Source organism: Hyla sarda, chromosome 7 (assembly GCF_029499605.1).
Source record: "Hyla sarda isolate aHylSar1 chromosome 7, aHylSar1.hap1, whole genome shotgun sequence".
Classification (NCBI taxonomy): Eukaryota; Metazoa; Chordata; class Amphibia; order Anura; family Hylidae; genus Hyla; species Hyla sarda.
In genome coordinates, this window is record NC_079195.1 from 2480227 (window position 1) to 2504631 (window position 24405).

At 37.2% G+C, this 24405-nt stretch overlaps 1 protein-coding gene across 1 annotated transcript in view; it reads right to left on the reverse strand.

Annotated features, from left to right (window-relative positions):
- LOC130282633 (glycine N-acyltransferase-like) overlaps positions 1 to 23595 on the reverse strand; it is an 83691-nt gene extending 60096 nt beyond the window's left edge. Inside the window, exons 1-2 of the mRNA XM_056531080.1 lie at positions 23576 to 23595; positions 23041 to 23160 (exon numbers count right to left, since the gene is read on the reverse strand). The gene's annotated coding sequence lies outside the window, so the exon portion shown is untranslated. The remainder of the gene's footprint in view (positions 1 to 23040; positions 23161 to 23575) is intronic.
- Between the last annotated feature and the right edge of the window lie 810 nt (positions 23596 to 24405).

The window sequence follows — 24405 nt, forward strand, 5'->3', positions numbered from 1 at the left end:
GGACGGGATATGACAACAATATATGAGGACAGGATATGATGACGGGATATGATGACGGGATATGAGGACGGGATATGAGGTTGGGATATGACAACAATATATGAAGACTGGATATGAAGTCAAAAGTTTCCTCCTTTGTTGATTTTCCTCCCCAACAAGGATTAGGAAGGAAAAACCGGACAACGCCGGGTACTCAGCTAGTAAGTTATAAACATAAAAAACAGTTTATAGCTTTTATAAGTGGTCTTAAAATCGGCGTAAGATATAAATAAATGTAATATAAATTGTCCTAAAAATCTTTAAAATATATATGCAAAATATAGATCGAGGTGTGCCAATCAGGAATAACGAAATAAGTAACAAACACGTAAACAAAACTACGTATAAACCCTCATATCTCGCGAATGGCGGGATGTATCAGGAAACCGTAAGAAGGTGCGGAACCAGGGCGCCCTAAACTATTTAATGATTATGCTATGTCATTTTTGGGGGGCTGGTCACAGACCCTCTTTAATGCAGACTAATGTTTAATCATACAACCGTTCTGTGTACACAGCTCCTATGCAAATCAATGGGTCTCCAGGATCTCTTACATTCATCCATATATAATGTACATGAGTCCGAAAGAAGGAAGAATGTCCCCCCTACAGGATGACATGGCAGACACATCGCTCGGCATAGGAGCTGTATACACAGAATGTGTGAAAAATACTTTTACAGTAGATTTTAAGAAGACTAAAAAAGTGGTCTGATCGCGGGGGTCTTGCCGCTGGGGACCCCTGGGATCTCGGCTGCAGCACCCCAGACATCCGGTGCATGGAGCGAACTTCGCTCCTTGCCGGATGACTGGTGATGCGGGGCGGAGGCTCGTGACGTCACGGCCACGCCCCCTCAATGCAAGTCTATGGGAGGGGGCGTGACGGTCCTCACGCCTCCTCCCATAGACTTGCATTGAGGGGGTGCGGTCGTGACGTCACGAGCAGGTTGCGGCAGTGACGTCACGAGCCTTCGGCGCTGCACCTGACACAGCAGGGAGATCGCAGGGGTCCCCAGTGGCGGCACCCCCGCGATCAGACATCTTATCCCCTATCCTTTGGGGGTCCTGTGGGGGAGATTTATCAAAATCTGTCCAGAGGAAAAGTTGCCCATAGCAACCAAACAGTCATTCAGAAGCCTTTTCAAAAATGAAAGCAGTGATCTGATTGGTTGCTAAGGGCAACTCAGCAAATTTTCCTCTGGACAGGTTTTGATAAATCTCTCCCTATGTATCCAACTGATTAGATACTTCTTAATGGTCTAATGTTCTACGAGTCGGGAGGCCATGATGTCTCCACATCAATTCAAGGCAACAGAGAAGAACCATAAATGAGAAGTGAACTTTGAACTAGAACCTCAGATGTTATGGAAAGATACATAAGAATTGGTATCTGGATCCTATAAATCCTGAAGGTGAATCCAAGATGGCCGAGCGTTCTCCTCACCTTCAGAGACTCCGGGAAACTGTGAGTGAGGAGACGTCTGAGAGCCGCGAGCTTCACCGAACACGTCAGGAGAAACATCCTAGAGAACATACCGGGGATTATACATGTACAGGACATTATACAGGAGATCATACATGTACAGGACATTATACAGGAGATCATACATGTACAGGACATTATACAGGAGATCATAAGGACATTACAGAGGAGATCATACATGTACAGAACATTATACAGTAGATCATACAGGACATTATACAGGAGATCATACAGGACATTATACAGGAGATCATACATGTACAGGACATTATACAGGAGATAATACATGTACAGGACATTATACAGGAGAGATCATACATGTACAGGACATTATACAGGAGATCATACATGTACAGGACATTATACAGGAGATCATACATGTACAGGACATTATACAGGAGATCATACAGGACATTATACAGGAGATCTTACTTGTACAGGAGATTATACAGGAGATCATACATGTACAGGACATTATACAGGAAATCATACATGTACAGGACATTATACAGGAGATCATACATGTACAGGACATTATACAGGAGATCATACAGGACATTATACAGGAGATCATACAGGACATTATACAGGAGATCATACAGGACATTATACAGGAGATCATACATGTAAAGGACATTATACAGGAGATCATACAGGACATTATACAGGAGATCATACATGTACAGGACATTATACAGGAGATCATACAGAACATTATACAGGAGATCATACAGGACATTATACAGGAGATCATACAGGACATTATACAAGATAGATCATACATGCACAGGACATTATACAGGAGATCATACATGTACAGGACATTATACAGGAGATCATACAGGACATTATACAGGAGATTATACAGGGCATTATACAGAAGATTATACATGTACAGGACATTATACAGGAGATCATACATGTACAGGACATTATACAGGAGATCATACAGGACATTATACAGGAGATCATACAGGACATTATACAGGAAATCATACATGTACAGGACATTATACAAGAGATCATACATGTACAGGGCATTATACAAGAGATCATACATGTACAGGACATTATACAGGAGATCATACATGTACAGGACATTATACAGGAGATCATACATGTACAGGACATTATACAGGAGATCATACATGTACAGGACATTATACAGGAGATCATACAGGACATTACACAGGAGATCATACAGGACATTATACAGGAGATCATACATGTACAGGACATTATACAGGAGATCATACATGTACAGGACATTATACAGGAGATCATACAGGACATTATACAGGAGATCATACATGTACAGGACATTATACAGGAGATCATACATGTACAGGACATTATACAGGAGATCATACAGGACATTACAGAGGAGATCATACATGTACAGAACATTATACAGTAGATCATACAGGACATTATACAGGAGATCATACAGGACATTATACAGGAGATCATACATGTACAGGACATTATACAGGAGATAATACATGTACAGGACATTATACAGGAGAGATCATACATGTACAGGACATTATACAGGAGATCATACATGTACAGGACATTATACAGGAGATCATACATGTACAGGACATTATACAGGAGATCATACAGGACATTATACAGGAGATCTTACTTGTACAGGAGATTATACAGGAGATCATACATGTACAGGACATTATACAGGAAATCATACATGTACAGGACATTATACAGGAGATCCTACATGTACAGGACATTATACAGGAGATCATACAGGACATTATACAGGAGATCATACAGGACATTATACAGGAGATCATACAGGACATTATACAGGAGATCATACATGTAAAGGACATTATACAGGAGATCATACAGGACATTATACAGGAGATCATACATGTACAGGACATTATACAGGAGATCATACAGAACATTATACAGGAGATCATACAGGACATTATACAGGAGATCATACAGGACATTATACAAGATAGATCATACATGCACAGGACATTATACAGGAGATCATACATGTACAGGACATTATACAGGAGATCATACAGGACATTATACAGGAGATTATACAGGGCATTATACAGGAGATTATACATGTACAGGACATTATACAGGAGATCATACATGTACAGGACATTATACAGGAGATCATACAGGACATTATACAGGAGATCATACAGGACATTATACAGGAAATCATACATGTACAGGACATTATACAAGAGATCATACATGTACAGGGCATTATACAAGAGATCATACATGTACAGGACATTATACAGGAGATCATACATGTACAGGACATTATACAGGAGATCATACATGTACAGGACATTATACAGGAGATCATACAGGACATTATACAGGAGATTATACAGGACATTATACAGGAGAGCATACATGTACAGGACATTATAAAGGAGATCATACATGTACAGGACATTATACAAGAGATCATACATGTACAGGACATTATACAGGACATCATACATGTACAGGGCATTATACAGGATATCATACATATACAGGAGATCATACAGGACATTATACAGGAGATCATACATGTACAGGACATTACACAGGAGATCATACATGTACAGGACTTTATACAGGAGATCATACAGGTACAAGACATTATACAGGAAATCATACATGTTCAGGACATCATACAGGATATCATACATATACAGGAGATCATACAGGACATTATACAGGAGATCATACATGTACAGGACTTTATACAGGAGAGCATACATGTACAGGACATTATACAGGAGATCATACATGTACAGGACATTATGCAGGAGATCATACATGTACAGGACATTATACAGGATATTATACATGTACAGGACATTATACAGGATATTATACATGTACAGGACATCATACAGGAAATCATACATGTACAGGACATTATACAGGAGCTCATACATAGCAAATAACAAGAAAGAGAAAAACGGAGTCACTTATAAAATGTATATCATTTTATTAATTCCGTAGAATGTAAGTACATAAAAATTGTATATATATTAGTTAAAAAAATATTATTTTTCAAGGAGGAATGAGGCTAAAAGGTGGTGTCACCGGCTCTGCAATGAAGGCTGGGTATGGTGTATATATTACTGGATCCACCACAATGAGATAGGAAAGATGCAATGATCCTGTACACAAATTTGCAAAAACAGGATATTTAGCAGCATGTAGGAAACATGTATATAAATCTCACAGTGAGAGCGAAAAAATTATTATATATATATAACATGCAAAATAAAGTGCAGTGTGCATGTAAACAAGCATAACATTGTGGGGATACAAATCAGTATAGCGATATATCAGAGTACAGCAGCAATCAGCAGAGACCGGGACAGCACCACTCCAACGTACGTTTCGGTACGCAACCTTCGTCTGGGAGTCCCAGACGAAGGTTGCGTACCGAAACGTACGTTGGAGTGTTGCTGTCCCGGTCTCTGCTGATTGCTGCTGTACTCTGGTATATCGCTATACTGATTTGTATCCCCACAATGTTATGCTTGTTTACATGCACACTGCACTTTATTTTGCATGTTATATATATATAATAATTTTTTCGCTCTCACTGTGAGATTTATATACATGTTTCCTACATGCTGCTAAATATCCTGTTTTTGCAAATTTGTGTACAGGATCATTGCATCTTTCCTATCTCATTGTGGTGGATCCAGTAATATATACACCATACCCAGCCTTCATTGCAGAGCCGGTGACACCACCTTTTAGCCTCATTCCTCCTTGAAAAATAATATTTTTTTAACTAATATATATACAATTTTTATGTACTTACATTCTACGGAATTAATAAAATGATATACACTTTATAAGTGACTCAGTTTTTCTCTTTCTTGTTATTTGCTAATTCTGTTTGGAGTTCACATACCTATAGCCAACACCAGTACCTGGATTAATCGATAGTGCTTGGTCACTTACATACGGCTTAGTCACAATAATAATTTTTTACTTCCAGGTTTTAGTTGTCCGTTTGGGTATTTTAGGAGCTCATACATGTACAGGACATTATACAGGAGATCATACAGGAAATTATACAGGAGATCATACATGTACAGGACTTTATACAGGAGATCATACAGGTACAAGACATTATACAGGAGATCATACATGTACAGGACATTATACAGGAGATCATACATGTACAGGACATTATACAGGAGATCATACATGTACAGGACATTATACAGGATATTATACATGTACAGGACATTATACAGGAAATCATACATGTACAGGACATTATACAGAAAATCATACATGTACAGGAGATTAGACAGGAGATCCTACATGTACAGGACATTACACAGGAGATCATACATGTACAGGACTTTATACAGGAGATCCTACATGTAAAGGGCATTATACAGGAGATCATACATGTACAGGACTTTATACATGAGATCATACAGGTACAAGACATAATACAGGAGATCATACATGTTCAGAACATTATACAGGAGATCATGCATGTACAGGACATTATACAGGAGATCATACATGTACAGGACATTATACAGGAGATCATACATGTACAGGACATTATACAAGAGATCATACATGTACAGGACATTATACAGGACATCATACATGTACAGGGCATTATACAGGATATCATACATGTTCAGAACATTATACAGGAGATCATGCATGTACAGGACATTATACAGGAGATCATACATGTACAGGACATTATACAGGAGATCATACATGTACAGGACATTATACAAGAGATCATACATGTACAGGACATTATACAGGACATCATACATGTACAGGGCATTATACAGGATATCATACATATACAGGAGATCATACAGGACATTATACAGGAGATCATACACGTACAGGACATTATACAGGAGATCATACATGTACAGGACATTATACAGGATATTATACAGGAGATCATACATGTACAGGACATTATACAGGAGATCATACATGTACAGGACATTATACAGGAGATCATACATGTACAGGACATTATACAGGAGATCATACATGTACAGGACATTATACAGGAGATCATACAGGACATTATACAGGAGATCATACAGGACATTATACAGGAGATCATACATGTAAAGGACATTATACAGGAGATCATACAGGACATTATACAGGAGATCATACATGTACAGGACATTATACAGGAGTTCATACAGAACATTATACAGGAGATCATACAGGACATTATAAAGGAGATCATACAGGACATTATACAAGATAGATCATACATGTACAGGACATTATACAGGAGATCATACATGTACAGGACATTATACAGGAGATCATACAGGACATTATACAGGAGATTATACAGGGCATTATACAGGAGATTATACATGTACAGGACATTATACAGGAGATCATACATGTACAGGACATTATACAGGAGATCATACAGGACATTATACAGGAGATCATACAGGACATTATACAGGAGATCATACATGTACAGGACATTATACAAGAGATCATACATGTACAGGGCATTATACAAGAGATCATACATGTACAGGACATTATACAGGAGATCATACATGTACAGGACATTATACAGGAAATCATACATGTACAGGACATTATACAGGAGATCATACAGGACATTATACAGGAGATCATACATGACATTATACAGGAGATCATACATGTAAAGGACATTATACAAGAGATCATACATGTACAGGACATTATACAGGAGATCATACAGGACATTATACAGGAGATCATACATGTACAGGACATTATACAAGAGATCATACATGTACAGGACATTATACAGGAGATCATACAGGACATTATACAGGAGATCATACATGTACAGGACATTATACAAGAGATCATACATGTACAGGACATTATACAGGAGATCATACATGTACAGGGCATTATACAGGATATCATACATATACAGGAGATCATACAGGACATTATACAGGAGATCATACATGCACAGGACATTACACAGGAGATCATACATGTACAGGACTTTATACAGGAGATCATACAGGTACAAGACATTATACAGGAAATCATACATGTTCAGGACATCATACAGGATATCATACATATACAGGAGATCATACAGGACATTATACAGGAGATCATACATGTACAGGACTTTATACAGGAGATCATACATGTACAGGACATTATACAGGAGATCATACATGTACAGGACATTATGCAGGAGATCATACATGTACAGGACATTATACAGGATATTATACATGTACAGGACATTATACAGGAAATCATACATGTACAGGACATTATACAGGAGCTCATACATGTACAGGACATTATACAGGAGATCATACAGGAAATTATACAGGAGATCATACATGTACAGGACTTTATACAGGAGATCATACAGGTACAAGACATTATACAGGAGATCATACATTTTCAGGACATTATACAGGAGATCATACATGTACAGGACATTATATAGGAGATCATACATGTACAGGACATTATACAGGAGATCATACATGTACAGGACATTATACAGGATATTATACATGTACAGGACATTATACAGGAAATCATACATGTACAGGACATTATACAGAAAATCATACATGTACAGGAGATTAGACAGGAGATCCTACATGTACAGGACATTACACAGGAGATCATACATGTACAGGACTTTATACAGGAGATCCTACATGTAAAGGGCATTATACAGGAGATCATACATGTACAGGACTTTATACATGAGATCATACAGGTACAAGACATAATACAGGAGACCATACATGTTCAGAACATTATACAGGAGATCATGCATGTACAGGAAATTATACAGGAGATCATACATGTACAGGACATTATACAGGAGATCATACATGTACAGGACATTATACAAGAGATCATACATGTACAGGACATTATACAAGACATCATACATGTACAGGGCAATATACAGGATATCATACATATACAGGAGTTCATACAGGACATTATACAGGAGATCATACACGTACAGGACATTATACAGGAGATCATACATGTACAGGACATTATACAGGATATTATACAGGAGATCATACATGTACAGGACATTATACAGGAGATCATACATGTACAGGACATTATACAGGAGATCATACAGGACATTATACAGGAGATCATACAGGACATTATAAAGGAGATCAGACATGTACAGGACATTATACAGGAGATCATACATGTACAGGACATTATACAGAAGATCATACATGTACAGGACATTATACAGGAGATCATACAGGAAATTATACAGGAGATCATACATGTACAGGACTTTATACAGGAGATCATACAGGTACAAGACATTATACAGGAGATCATACATTTTCAGGACATTATACAGGAGATCATACATGTACAGGACATTATATAGGAGATCATACATGTACAGGACATTATACAGGAGATCATACATGTACAGGACATTATACAGGATATTATACATGTACAGGACATTATACAGGAAATCATACATGTACAGGACATTATACAGAAAATCATACATGTACAGGAGATTAGACAGGAGATCCTACATGTACAGGACATTACACAGGAGATCATACATGTACAGGACTTTATACAGGAGATCCTACATGTAAAGGGCATTATACAGGAGATCATACATGTACAGGACTTTATACATGAGATCATACAGGTACAAGACATAATACAGGAGACCATACATGTTCAGAACATTATACAGGAGATCATGCATGTACAGGACATTATACAGGAGATCATACATGTACAGGACATTATACAGGAGATCATACATGTACAGGACATTATACAAGAGATCATACATGTACAGGACATTATACAAGACATCATACATGTACAGGGCAATATACAGGATATCATACATATACAGGAGTTCATACAGGACATTATACAGGAGATCATACACGTACAGGACATTATACAGGAGATCATACATGTACAGGACATTATACAGGATATTATACAGGAGATCATACATGTACAGGACATTATACAGGAGATCATACATGTACAGGACATTATACAGGAGATCATACAGGACATTATACAGGAGATCATACAGGACATTATAAAGGAGATCAGACATGTACAGGACATTATACAGGAGATCATACATGTACAGGACATTATACAGAAGATCATACAGGACATTATACAGGAGATCACACAGGGCATTATACAGGAGATCATATATGTACAGGACATTATACAGGAGATCATACATGTACAGGGCATCATACAGGAGATCATACATGTACAGGACATTACACAGGACATCATACATGTACAGGACATTAAAATAAGAGATCATACATGTACAGGACATTATACAGGACATCATAGTTGTACAGGGCATTATACAGGAGATCATACAGGAGATCATACATGTACAGGACATTATATAGGAGATTATACATGTACAGGACATTAAACAGGAGATCATACAGGACATTATACAGGAGATCATACAGGACATTATACAGGAGATCATACATGTACAGGACATCATACAGGAGATCATACATGTACAGGACATTATACAGGAGATCATACAGGACATTATACAGGAGCTCATACATGTACAGGACATCATACAGGAGATCATACATGTTCAGGGCATTATACAGGATATCATTCATATACAGGAGATCATACAGGACATTATACAGGAGATCATACATGTACAGGACTTTATAAAGGAGATCATACAGGTACAAGACATTATACAGGAGATCATACATTTTCAGGACATTATACAGGAGATCATACATGTACAGGACATTATACAGGACATCATATATGTACAGGACATTATACAGGACATCATACATGTACAGGGCATTATACAGGAGATCATACAGAAGATCATACATGTACAGGACATTATACAGGATATCATACATTTACAGGACATTATACAGGAAATCATACATGTACAGGAGATTAGACAGGAGATCATACATGTACAGGACATTATACAGGAGATCATACATGTTCAGGTCTTTATACAGGAGATCATACAGGTACAAGACATTATACAGGAGATCATACATGTTCAGGACATTATACAGGACATCAAACATGTACAGGGCATTATACAGGAGATCATACATGTACAGGACATTATACAGGATATTATACAGGATATCACACATCTACAGGACATTATACAGGAGATCATACATGTACAGGACATTATTCAGGAGATCATACATGTACAGGACATTATACAGGAGATCATACATGTACAGGACATTATACAGGAGATAATGCAGGACATTTTACAGGAGATCATACAGGACATTATACAGGAGATCATACATGTACAGGACATTATACAGGACATCATACATGTACAGGACATTAAAACAAGAGATCATACATGTACATGACATTATACAGGAGATCATACAGGACATTATACAGGAGATCATACAGGACATTATACAGGAGATCATACAGGACATTATAGAGGAGATGATACATGTACAGGACATTATACAGGAGATCATACAGGACATTATACAGAAGGTCATACATGTACAGGACATTCTAGAGGAGATCATACAGGACATTATACAGGAGATCATACATATACAGGACATTATAGAGGGGATAATACTTGTACAGGACATTATACAGGAGATCATACATGTACAGGACATTGTACAAGAGATCATACATGTACAGCACATTATACAGGAGCTCATACAGGACATTATAGAGGAGAGCAAATATGTACAGGACATTATACAGGACATCATACATGTACAGGGCATTATACAGGAGATCATACATGTACAGGACATTATACAGGAGATCATACATGTACAGGACATTATACAGGAGATCATACATGTACATGACATTTTACAGGAGATCATACATACACAGAAAATTATACAGGAGATCATACATGCACAGGACATTATACAGGAGATCATACATGTACAGGACATTATACAGGAGATCATACAGGACATTATACAGTGGATCATACATGTACAGGACATTATAGAGGAGATTATACAGGATATTATACATGTACAGGACATTATTCAGTAGATCATACATGTACAGGACATTATACAGGAGATCATACATGTACAGGACATTATACAGGAGATCATACAGGACATTATAGAGGAGATCATACAGGAAATTATACAGGAGATCATATATGTACAGGACATTATACAGGAGATCATACATGTACAGGACATTATACAGGAGATCATACAGGACATTATAGAGGAGATCATACATGTACAGGACATTATACAGAAGATCATACAGGACATTATACAGGAGATCACACAGGGCATTATACAGGAGATCATATATGTACAGGACATTATACAGGAGATCATACATGTACAGGGCATCATACAGGAGATCATACATGTACAGAACATTACACAGGACATCATACATGTACAGGACATTAAAATAAGAGATCATACATGTACAGGACATTATACAGGACATCATAGTTGTACAGGGCATTATACAGGAGATCATACAGGAGATCATACATGTACAGGACATTATATAGGAGATTATACATGTACAGGACATTAAACAGGAGATCATACAGGACATTATACAGGAGATCATACAGGACTCTATACAGGAGATCATACATGTACAGGACATCATACAGGAGATCATACATGTACAGGACATTATACAGGAGATCATACAGGACATTATACAGGAGCTCATACATGTACAGGACATCATACAGGAGATCATACATGTTCAGGGCATTATACAGGATATCATTCATATACAGGAGATCATACAGGACATTATACAGGAGATCATACATGTACAGGACTTTATAAAGGAGATCATACAGGTACAAGACATTATACAGGAGATCATACATTTTCAGGACATTATACAGGAGATCATACATGTACAGGACATTATACAGGACATCATATATGTACAGGACATTATACAGGACATCATACATGTACAGGGCATTATACAGGAGATCATACAGAAGATCATACATGTACAGGACATTATACAGGATATCATACATGTACAGGACATTATACAGGAGATCATACATTTACAGGACATTATACAGGAAATCATACATGTACAGGAGATTAGACAGGAGATCATACATGTACAGGACATTATACAGGAGATCATACATGTTCAGGTCTTTATACAGGAGATCATACAGGTACAAGACATTATACAGGAGATCATACATGTTCAGGACATTATACAGGACATCAAACATGTACAGGGCATTATACATGAGATCATACATGTACAGGACATTATACAGGATATTATACAGGATATCACACATCTACAGGACATTATACAGGAGATCATACATGTACAGGACATTATTCAGGAGATCATACATGTACAGGACATTATACAGGAGATCATACATGTACAGGACATTATACAGGAGATCATACAGGACATTTTACAGGAGATCATACAGGACATTATACAGGAGATCATACATGTACAGGACATTATACAGGACATCATACATGTACAGGACATTAAAACAAGAGATCATACATGTACATGACATTATACAGGAGATCATACAGGACATTATACAGGAGATCATTCAGGACATTATAGAGGAGATCATACAGGACATTATAGAGGAGATGATACATGTACAGGACATTATACAGGAGATCATACAGGACATTATACAGAAGGTCATACATGTTCAGGACATTATAGAGGAGATCATACAGGACATTATACAGGAGATCATACATATACAGGACATTATAGAGGGGATAATACATGTACAGGACATTATACAGGAGATCATACATGTACAGGACATTGTACAAGAGATCATACATGTACAGCACATTATACAGGAGCTCATACAGGACATTATAGAGGAGAGCAAATATGTACAGGACATTATACAGGACATCATACATGTACAGGGCATTATACAGGAGATCATACATGTACAGGACATTATACAGGAGATCATACATGTACAGGACATTATACAGGAGATCATACATGTACATGACATTTTACAGGAGATCATACATACACAGAAAATTATACAGGAGATCATTCATGCACAGGACATTATACAGGAGATCATACATGTACAGGACATTATACAGGAGATCATACAGGACATTATACAGTGGATCATACATGTACAGGGCATTATAGAGGAGATTATACAGGATATTATACATGTACAGGACATTATTCAGTAGATCATACATGTACAGGACATTATACAGGAGATCATACATGTACAGGACATTATACAGGAGATCATACAGGACATTATACAGGAGATCATACATGTACAGGACATTATACAGGAGATCATACATGTACAGGACATTATACAGGAGCTCATACAGGACATTATAGAGGAGATCATACAGGAAATTATACAGGAGATCATATATGTACAGGACATTATACAGGAGATCATACATGTACAGGACATTATACAGGAGATCATACAGGACATTATAGAGGAGATCATACATGTACAGGACATTATACAGAAGATCATACAGGACATTATACAGGAGATCACACAGGGCATTATACAGGAGATCATATATGTACAGGACATTATACAGGAGATCATACATGTACAGGGCATCATACAGGAGATCATACATGTACAGGACATTACACAGGACATCATACATGTACAGGACATTAAAATAAGAGATCATACATGTACAGGACATTATACAGGACATCATAGTTGTACAGGGCATTATACAGGAGATCATACAGGAGATCATACATGTACAGGACATTATATAGGAGATTATACATGTACAGGACATTAAACAGGAGATCATACAGGACATTATACAGGAGATCATACAGGACATTATACAGGAGATCATACATGTACAGGACATCATACAGGAGATCATACATGTACAGGACATTATACAGGAGATCATACAGGACATTATACAGGAGCTCATACATGTACAGGACATCATACAGGAGATCATACATGTTCAGGGCATTATACAGGATATCATTCATATACAGGAGATCATACAGGACATTATACAGGAGATCATACATGTACAGGACTTTATAAAGGAGATCATACAGGTACAAGACATTATACAGGAGATCATACATTTTCAGGACATTATACAGGAGATCATACATGTACAGGACATTATACAGGACATCATATATGTACAGGACATTATACAGGACATCATACATGTACAGGGCATTATACAGGAGATCATACAGAAGATCATACATGTACAGGACATTATACAGGATATCATACATGTACAGGACATTATACAGGAGATCATACATTTACAGGACATTATACAGGAAATCATACATGTACAGGAGATTAGACAGGAGATCATACATGTACAGGACATTATACAGGAGATCATACATGTTCAGGTCTTTATACAGGAGATCATACAGGTACAAGACATTATACAGGAGATCATACATGTTCAGGACATTATACAGGACATCAAACATGTACAGGGCATTATACAGGAGATCATACATGTACAGGACATTATACAGGATATTATACAGGATATCACACATCTACAGGACATTATACAGGAGATCATACATGTACAGGACATTATTCAGGAGATCATACATGTACAGGACATTATACAGGAGATCATACATGTACAGGACATTATACAGGAGATAATACAGGACATTTTACAGGAGATCATACAGGACATTATACAGGAGATCATACATGTACAGGACATTATACAGGACATCATACATGTACAGGACATTAAAACAAGAGATCATACATGTACATGACATTATACAGGAGATCATACAGGACATTATACAGGAGATCATACAGGACATTATACAGGAGATCATACAGGACATTATAGAGGAGATGATACATGTACAGGACATTATACAGGAGATCATACAGGACATTATACAGAAGGTCATACATGTACAGGACATTCTAGAGGAGATCATACAGGACATTATACAGGAGATCATACATATACAGGACATTATAGAGGGGATAATACATGTACAGGACATTATACAGGAGATCATACATGAACAGGACATTGTACAAGAGATCATACATGTACAGCACATTATACAGGAGCTCATACAGGACATTATAGAGGAGAGCAAATATGTACAGGACATTATACAGGACATCATACATGTACAGGGCATTATACAGGAGATCATACATGTACAGGACATTATACAGGAGATCATACATGTACAGGACATTATACAGGAGATCATACATGTACATGACATTTTACAGGAGATCATACATACACAGAAAATTATACAGGAGATCATACATGCACAGGACATTATACAGGAGATCATACATGTACAGGACATTATACAGGAGATCATACAGGACATTATACAGTGGATCATACATGTACAGGACATTATAGAGGAGATTATACAGGATATTATACATGTACAGGACATTATTCAGTAGATCATACATGTACAGGACATTATACAGGAGATCATACATGTACAGGACATTATACAGGAGATCATACAGGACATTATACAGGAGATCATACATGTACAGGACATTATACAGGAGATCATACATGTACAGGACATTATACAGGAGCTCATACAGGACATTATAGAGGAGATCATACAGGAAATTATACAGGAGATCATATATGTACAGGACATTATACAGGAGATCATACATGTACAGGACATTATACAGGAGATCATACAGGACATTATAGAGGAGATCATACATGTACAGGACATTATACAGAAGATCATACAGGACATTATACAGGAGATCACACAGGGCATTATACAGGAGATCATATATGTACAGGACATTATACAGGAGATCATACATGTACAGGGCATCATACAGGAGATCATACATGTACAGAACATTACACAGGACATCATACATGTACAGGACATTAAAATAAGAGATCATACATGTACAGGACATTATACAGGACATCATAGTTGTACAGGGCATTATACAGGAGATCATACAGGAGATCATACATGTACAGGACATTATATAGGAGATTATACATGTACAGGACATTAAACAGGAGATCATACAGGACATTATACAGGAGATCATACAGGACATTATACAGGAGATCATACATGTACAGGACATCATACAGGAGATCATACATGTACAGGACATTATACAGGAGATCATACAGGACATTATACAGGAGCTCATACATGTACAGGACATCATACAGGAGATCATACATGTTCAGGGCATTATACAGGATATCATTCATATACAGGAGATCATACAGGACATTATACAGGAGATCATACATGTACAGGACTTTATAAAGGAGATCATACAGGTACAAGACATTATACAGGAGATCATACATTTTCAGGACATTATACAGGAGATCATACATGTACAGGACATTATACAGGACATCATATATGTACAGGACATTATACAGGACATCATACATGTACAGGGCATTATACAGGAGATCATACAGAAGATCATACATGTACAGGACATTATACAGGATATCATACATGTACAGGACATTATACAGGAGATCATACATTTACAGGACATTATACAGGAAATCATACATGTACAGGAGATTAGACAGGAGATCATACATGTACAGGACATTATACAGGAGATCATACATGTTCAGGTCTTTATACAGGAGATCATACAGGTACAAGACATTATACAGGAGATCATACATGTTCAGGACATTATACAGGACATCAAACATGTACAGGGCATTATACAGGAGATCATACATGTACAGGACATTATACAGGATATTATACAGGATATCACACATCTACAGGACATTATACAGGAGATCATACATGTACAGGACATTATTCAGGAGATCATACATGTACAGGACATTATACAGGAGATCATACATGTACAGGACATTATACAGGAGATCATACAGGACATTTTACAGGAGATCATACAGGACATTATACAGGAGATCATACATGTACAGGACATTATACAGGACATCATACATGTACAGGACATTAAAACAAGAGATCATACATGTACATGACATTATACAGGAGATCATACAGGACATTATACAGGAGATCATTCAGGACATTATAGAGGAGATCATACAGGACATTATAGAGGAGATGATACATGTACAGGACATTATACAGGAGATCATACAGGACATTATACAGAAGGTCATACATGTACAGGACATTATAGAGGAGATCATACAGGACATTATACAGGAGATCATACATATACAGGACATTATAGAGGGGATAATACATGTACAGGACATTATACAGGAGATCATACATGTACAGGACATTGTACAAGAGATCATACATGTACAGCACATTATACAGGAGCTCATACAGGACATTATAGAGGAGAGCAAATATGTACAGGACATTATACAGGACATCATACATGTACAGGGCATTATACAGGAGATCATACATGTACAGGACATTATACAGGAGATCATACATGTACAGGACATTATACAGGAGATCATACATGTACATGACATTTTACAGGAGATCATACATACACAGAAAATTATACAGGAGATCATACATGTACAGGACATTATACAGGAGATCATACAGGACATTATACAGTGGATCATACATGTACAGGACATTATAGAGGAGATTATACAGGATATTATACATGTACAGGACATTATTCAGTAGATCATACATGTACAGGACATTATACAGGAGATCATACATGTACAGGACATTATACAGGAGATCATACAGGACATTATACAGGAGATCATACAGGACATTATACAGGAGATCGTACATGTACAGGACATTATACAGGAGATCATACATGTACAGGACATTATACAGGAGCTCATACAGGACATTATAGAGGAGATCATACAGGAAATTATACAGGAGATCATATATGTACAGGACATTATACAGGAGATCATACATGTACAGGACATTATACAGGAGATCATACAGGACATTATAGAGGACATCATACATGTACAGGACATTATACAGAAGATCATACAGGACATTATACAGGAGATCACACAGGGCATTATACACTAGATCATACAGGACATTATACAGGAGATCATACAGGACATTATACAGGAGTTCATACATGTACAGGACATTATACAGGAGATCATACAGGACATAATACAGGAGATCATACATGTACAGGACATTATACAGGAGATCATACAGGACATTATACAGGAGATCATACATGTACAGGACATTATACAGGAGATCATACATGTACATGACATTTTACAGGAGATCATACATACACAGAAAATTATACAGGAGATCATACATGCACAGGACATTATACAGGAGATCATACATGTACAGGACATTATACAGGAGATCATACAGGACATTATACAGGAGATCATACATGTACAGGACATTATAGAGGAGATCATACAGGATACTATACATGTACAGGACATTATTCAGGAGATCATACATGTACAGGACATTATACAGGAGATCATACATGTACAGGACATTATACAGGAGATCATACAGGACATTATACAGGAGATCATACAGGACATTATACAGGAGATCATACATGTACAGGACATTATACAGGAGATCATACATGTACAGGACATTATACAGGAGATCATACAGGACATTATACAGGAGATCATACATGTACAGGACATTATACAGGAGATCATACATGTACAGGACATTATACAGGAGCTCATACAGGACATTATAGAGGAGATCATACAGGAAATTATACAGGAGATCATATATGTACAGGACATTATACAGGAGATCATACATGTACAGGACATTATACAGGAGATCATACAGGACATTATAGAGGAGATCATACATGTACAGGACATTATACAGAAGATCATACAGGACATTATACAGGAGATCACACAGGGCATTATACACTAGATCATACAGGACATTATACAGGACATCATACAGGACATTATACAGGAGTTCATACATGTACAGGACATTATACAGGAGATCATACAGGACATAATACAGGAGATCATACATGTACAGGACATTATACAGGAGATCATACAGGACATTATACAGGAGATCATACAGGACATTATACAGGAGATCATACATGTACATGACATTTTACAGGAGATCATACATACACAGAAAATTATACAGGAGATCATACATGCACAGGACATTATACAGGAGATCATACATGTACAGGACATTATACAGGAGATCATACAGGACATTATACAGGAGATCATACATGTACAGGACAATATAGAGGAGATCATACAGGATATTATACATGTACAGGACATTATTCAGGAGATCATACATGTACAGGACATTATACAGGAGATCATACATGTACAGGACATTATACAGAAGATCATACAGGACATTATACAGGAGATCATACAGGACATTATACAGGAGATCATACATGTACAGGACATTATACAGGAGATCATACATGTACAGGACATTATACAGGAGCTCATACAGGACATTATAGAGGAGATCATACAGGAAATTATACAGGAGATCATATATGTACAGGACATTATACAGGAGATCATACATGTACAGGACATTATACAGGAGATCATACAGAACATTATAGAGGAGATCATACATGTACAGGACATTATACAGAAGATCATACAGGACATTATACAGGAGATCACACAGGGCATTTTACACTAGATCATACAGGACATTATACAGGAGATCATACAGGACATTATACAGGAGTTCATACATGTACAGGACATTATACAGGAGATCATACAGGACATAATATAGGAGATTATACATGTACAGGACATTATACAGGAGATCATACAGGACATTATACAGGAGATCATACAGGACATTATACAGGAGATCATACATGTACAGGACATTATACAGGAGATCATACATGTACAGGACTTTATACAGGAGATCATACAGGTACAAGACATTATACAGGAGATCATACATGTTCAGGACATTATACAGGATATCATACATATACAGGAGATCTTACAGGACATTATACAGGAGATCAAACATGTACAGGACTTTATACAGGAGATCATACATGTACAGGACATTATACAGGAGATCACACAGGACATTATACAGGAGATCATACAGGAGATTATACAGGAGATCATACGGGACATTATACAGGAGATCATACATGTACAGGACTTTATACAGGAGATCATATAGGTACAAGACATTATACAGGAGATCATACATTTTCAGGACATTATACAGGAGATCATACATGTACAGGACATTATACAGGAGATCATACATGTACAAGACATTATACAGGAGATCATACATGTACAGGACATTATACAGGATATTATACATGTATAGGACGTTATACAGGAGATCATACATGTACAGGACATTATACAGGAGATCATACATGTACAGGACATTATACAGGAGATCATACATGTACAGGACTTTATACAGGAGATCATACATGTACAGGACATTATACAGGAGATCATACAGGACATTATAGAGGAGATCATACATTTACAGGACATTATACAGGAGATCATACAGGACATTATAGAGGAGATCATACATGTACAGGACATTATACAGAAGATCATACAGGACATTATACAGGAGATCACACAGGGCATTATACACTAGATCATACAGGACATTATACAGGAGATCATACAGGACATTATACAGGAGTTCATACATGTACAGGACATTATACAGGAGATCATACAGGACATAATACAGGAGATCATACATGTACAGGACATTATACAGGAGATCATACAGGACATTATACAGGAGATCATACAGGACATTATACAGGAGATAATACATGTACAGGACATTATACAGGAGATCATACATGTACAGGACATTATACAGGACATCATACATGTACAGGGCATTATACAGGAGATCATACAGGACATTATACAGGAGATCATACAGGACATTATACAGGAGATCATACAGGACATTATACAGGAGATAATACATGTACAGGACATTATACAGGAGATCATACATGTACAGGACATTATACAGGAGCTCATACAGGACATTATAGAGGAGATCATACAGGACATTATACAGGAGATCATATATGTACAGGACATTATACAGGAGATCATACAGGACATTATAGAGGAGATCATACATGTACAGGACATTATACAGAAGATCATACAGGACATTATACAGGAGATCACACAGGGCGTTATACACTAGATCATACAGGACATTATACAGGAGATCATACAGGACATTATACAGGAGATCATACATGTACAGGACATTATACAGGAGATCATACAGGACATAATACAGGAGATCATACATGTACAGGACATTATACAGGAGATCATACATGTACAGGACATTATACAGGAGATCATACAGGACATTATACTGGAGATCATACAGGACATTATACAGGAGATCATACATGTACAGGACATTATACAGGAGATCATACATGTACAGGACATTATACAGGAGCTCATACAGGACATTATAGAGGAGATCATACAGGACATTATACAGGAGATCACACAGGGCATTATACACTAGGTCATACAGGACATTATACAGGAGATCATACAGGACATTATACAGGAGATCATACATGTACAGGACATTATACAGGAGATCATACAGGACATTATAGAGGAGATCATACATGTACAGGACATTATACAGAAGATCATACAGGACATTATACAGGAGATCACACAGGGCATTATACACTAGATCATCCAGGACATTATACAGGAGATCATACAGGACATTATAGAGGAGATCATACATGTACAGGACATTATACAGGAGATCATACATGTACAGGACATTATACAGGAGATCATACATGTACAGGGCATTATACAGGAGATCATACATGTACAGGGCATTATACAGGAGATTATACATGTAGAGGACATTATAGAGGAGATCATACATGTACAGGACATTATACAGGAGATCATACATGTACAGGACATTATACAGGAGAGCATACATGTACAGGACATTATACAGGAGATCATACATGTACAGGACATTATACAGGAGATCATACAGGACATCATACAGGAGATCATACAGGACATCATACAGGAGATCATACAGGACATTATACAGGATAGATCATACATGTACAGGACATTATACAGGAGATCATACAGGACATTATACAGGAGATCATACAGGACATTATACAGGACATTATACAGCAGATCATACAGGACATTATACAGGAGATCATACATGTACAGGACATTATACAGGAGATCATACAGGACATTATACAGCAGATCATACAGGACATTATACAGCAGATCATACAGGACATACATAACCAGTGTAGTACCTTATTGGTGGAGATGAAGATGTTTGGACAGTGATCACTCAGATCTTTGTAAGTTATTTTACTGTCACATGAGATAAATCGCCTCAGAGATTCCGAAATTCATTAATTGTTCTGCAAAAGCTTCATTTAAAGGGACAGAGACCAAATATTTATTAACTATTTATCTGTTTCTAGAGCTGTGATACAGTAAGTGAATTATATGGGATTTGTTGTTTGTGTATGGACCCTGATCCTTTACAGACACTTATTGGGGGAGATTTATCAAACCTGTGCAGTGGAAAAAAAGGAGCAGTTGCCCATAGCAACCAACTAGATTGCTCCTTTTATTTGCAGAGCACTTTTTAAAAGATAAAGAAGGGATCTGACTGATACTATGGCAACTGCACAACATTTGTATTGCTCAGGTTTTGATAAATGTCCACAGTTACCTCTTACTTTACCAGTGATTAACCTCTATTATCTTGCTCTAGATCGTGGGCCCTTAGAGGCAGTGATGACATCCACCCTCACTGCCCACTAACTTCCTTTCACTTACTTAGGTGATTGACAGCTGCAGTTCCTGGGCTTCAACCAATCAGCAGCAGTCTCCTCCCTATTGCAACTGTTACAGAACTACAACTCCAATCACAGCTGAACAGACCAGGGCATGATAGGAGATGTATCTGCAGAGATACAGGGAGGGGACACGGTGCGAAGCCTGTGACTATGCAGCATTAGGATGCGTTCACACGGTGCAATGTCCGCACGGAATGCGCCGTCTCATAGATTCTGCACACAGAATGGCCCTCATTTACTTTTGCAAACCAGACATGTTTTGTCGGGTTGTGCGCCAGATTCTTTCACATTGCGCCATCTGCTGTCCATTTTAGGAACTGTCCAGAGCAGGAGAAAATCCCCATAGGAAACATATGCTGCTCTGGACAGTTCCTAAAATGGACAGCAGAGGTCAGCAGAGAGCACTGTGGTCATGACATCAGAGGAAATGCATTTCCTTTTTGTATTTCTCTTTAGTATACAGCCCCTAAAAAGTACTGGAAGGATTAAGATTTTTTAATAGAAGTGATTTACAAATCTGTTTAACTTTCTGGCACCAGTTGATAAAAAAAAAAAAAAAGTTTTCCACAGGAGTACCCCTTTAAGGACTCAGCCCATTTTGGCCTTAAGGACTCAGACAATTTAATTTTTACGTTTTCATTTTTTCCTCCTCGCCTTCTAAAAATCATAACTCTTTTATATTTTAATCCACAGACTAGTATGAGGGCTTGTTTTTTGCGCGACCAGTTGTCCTTTGTAATGACATCACTCATTATATCATAAAATGTATGGCGCAACCAAAAAATACTATTTTTGTGGGGAAATTAAAAC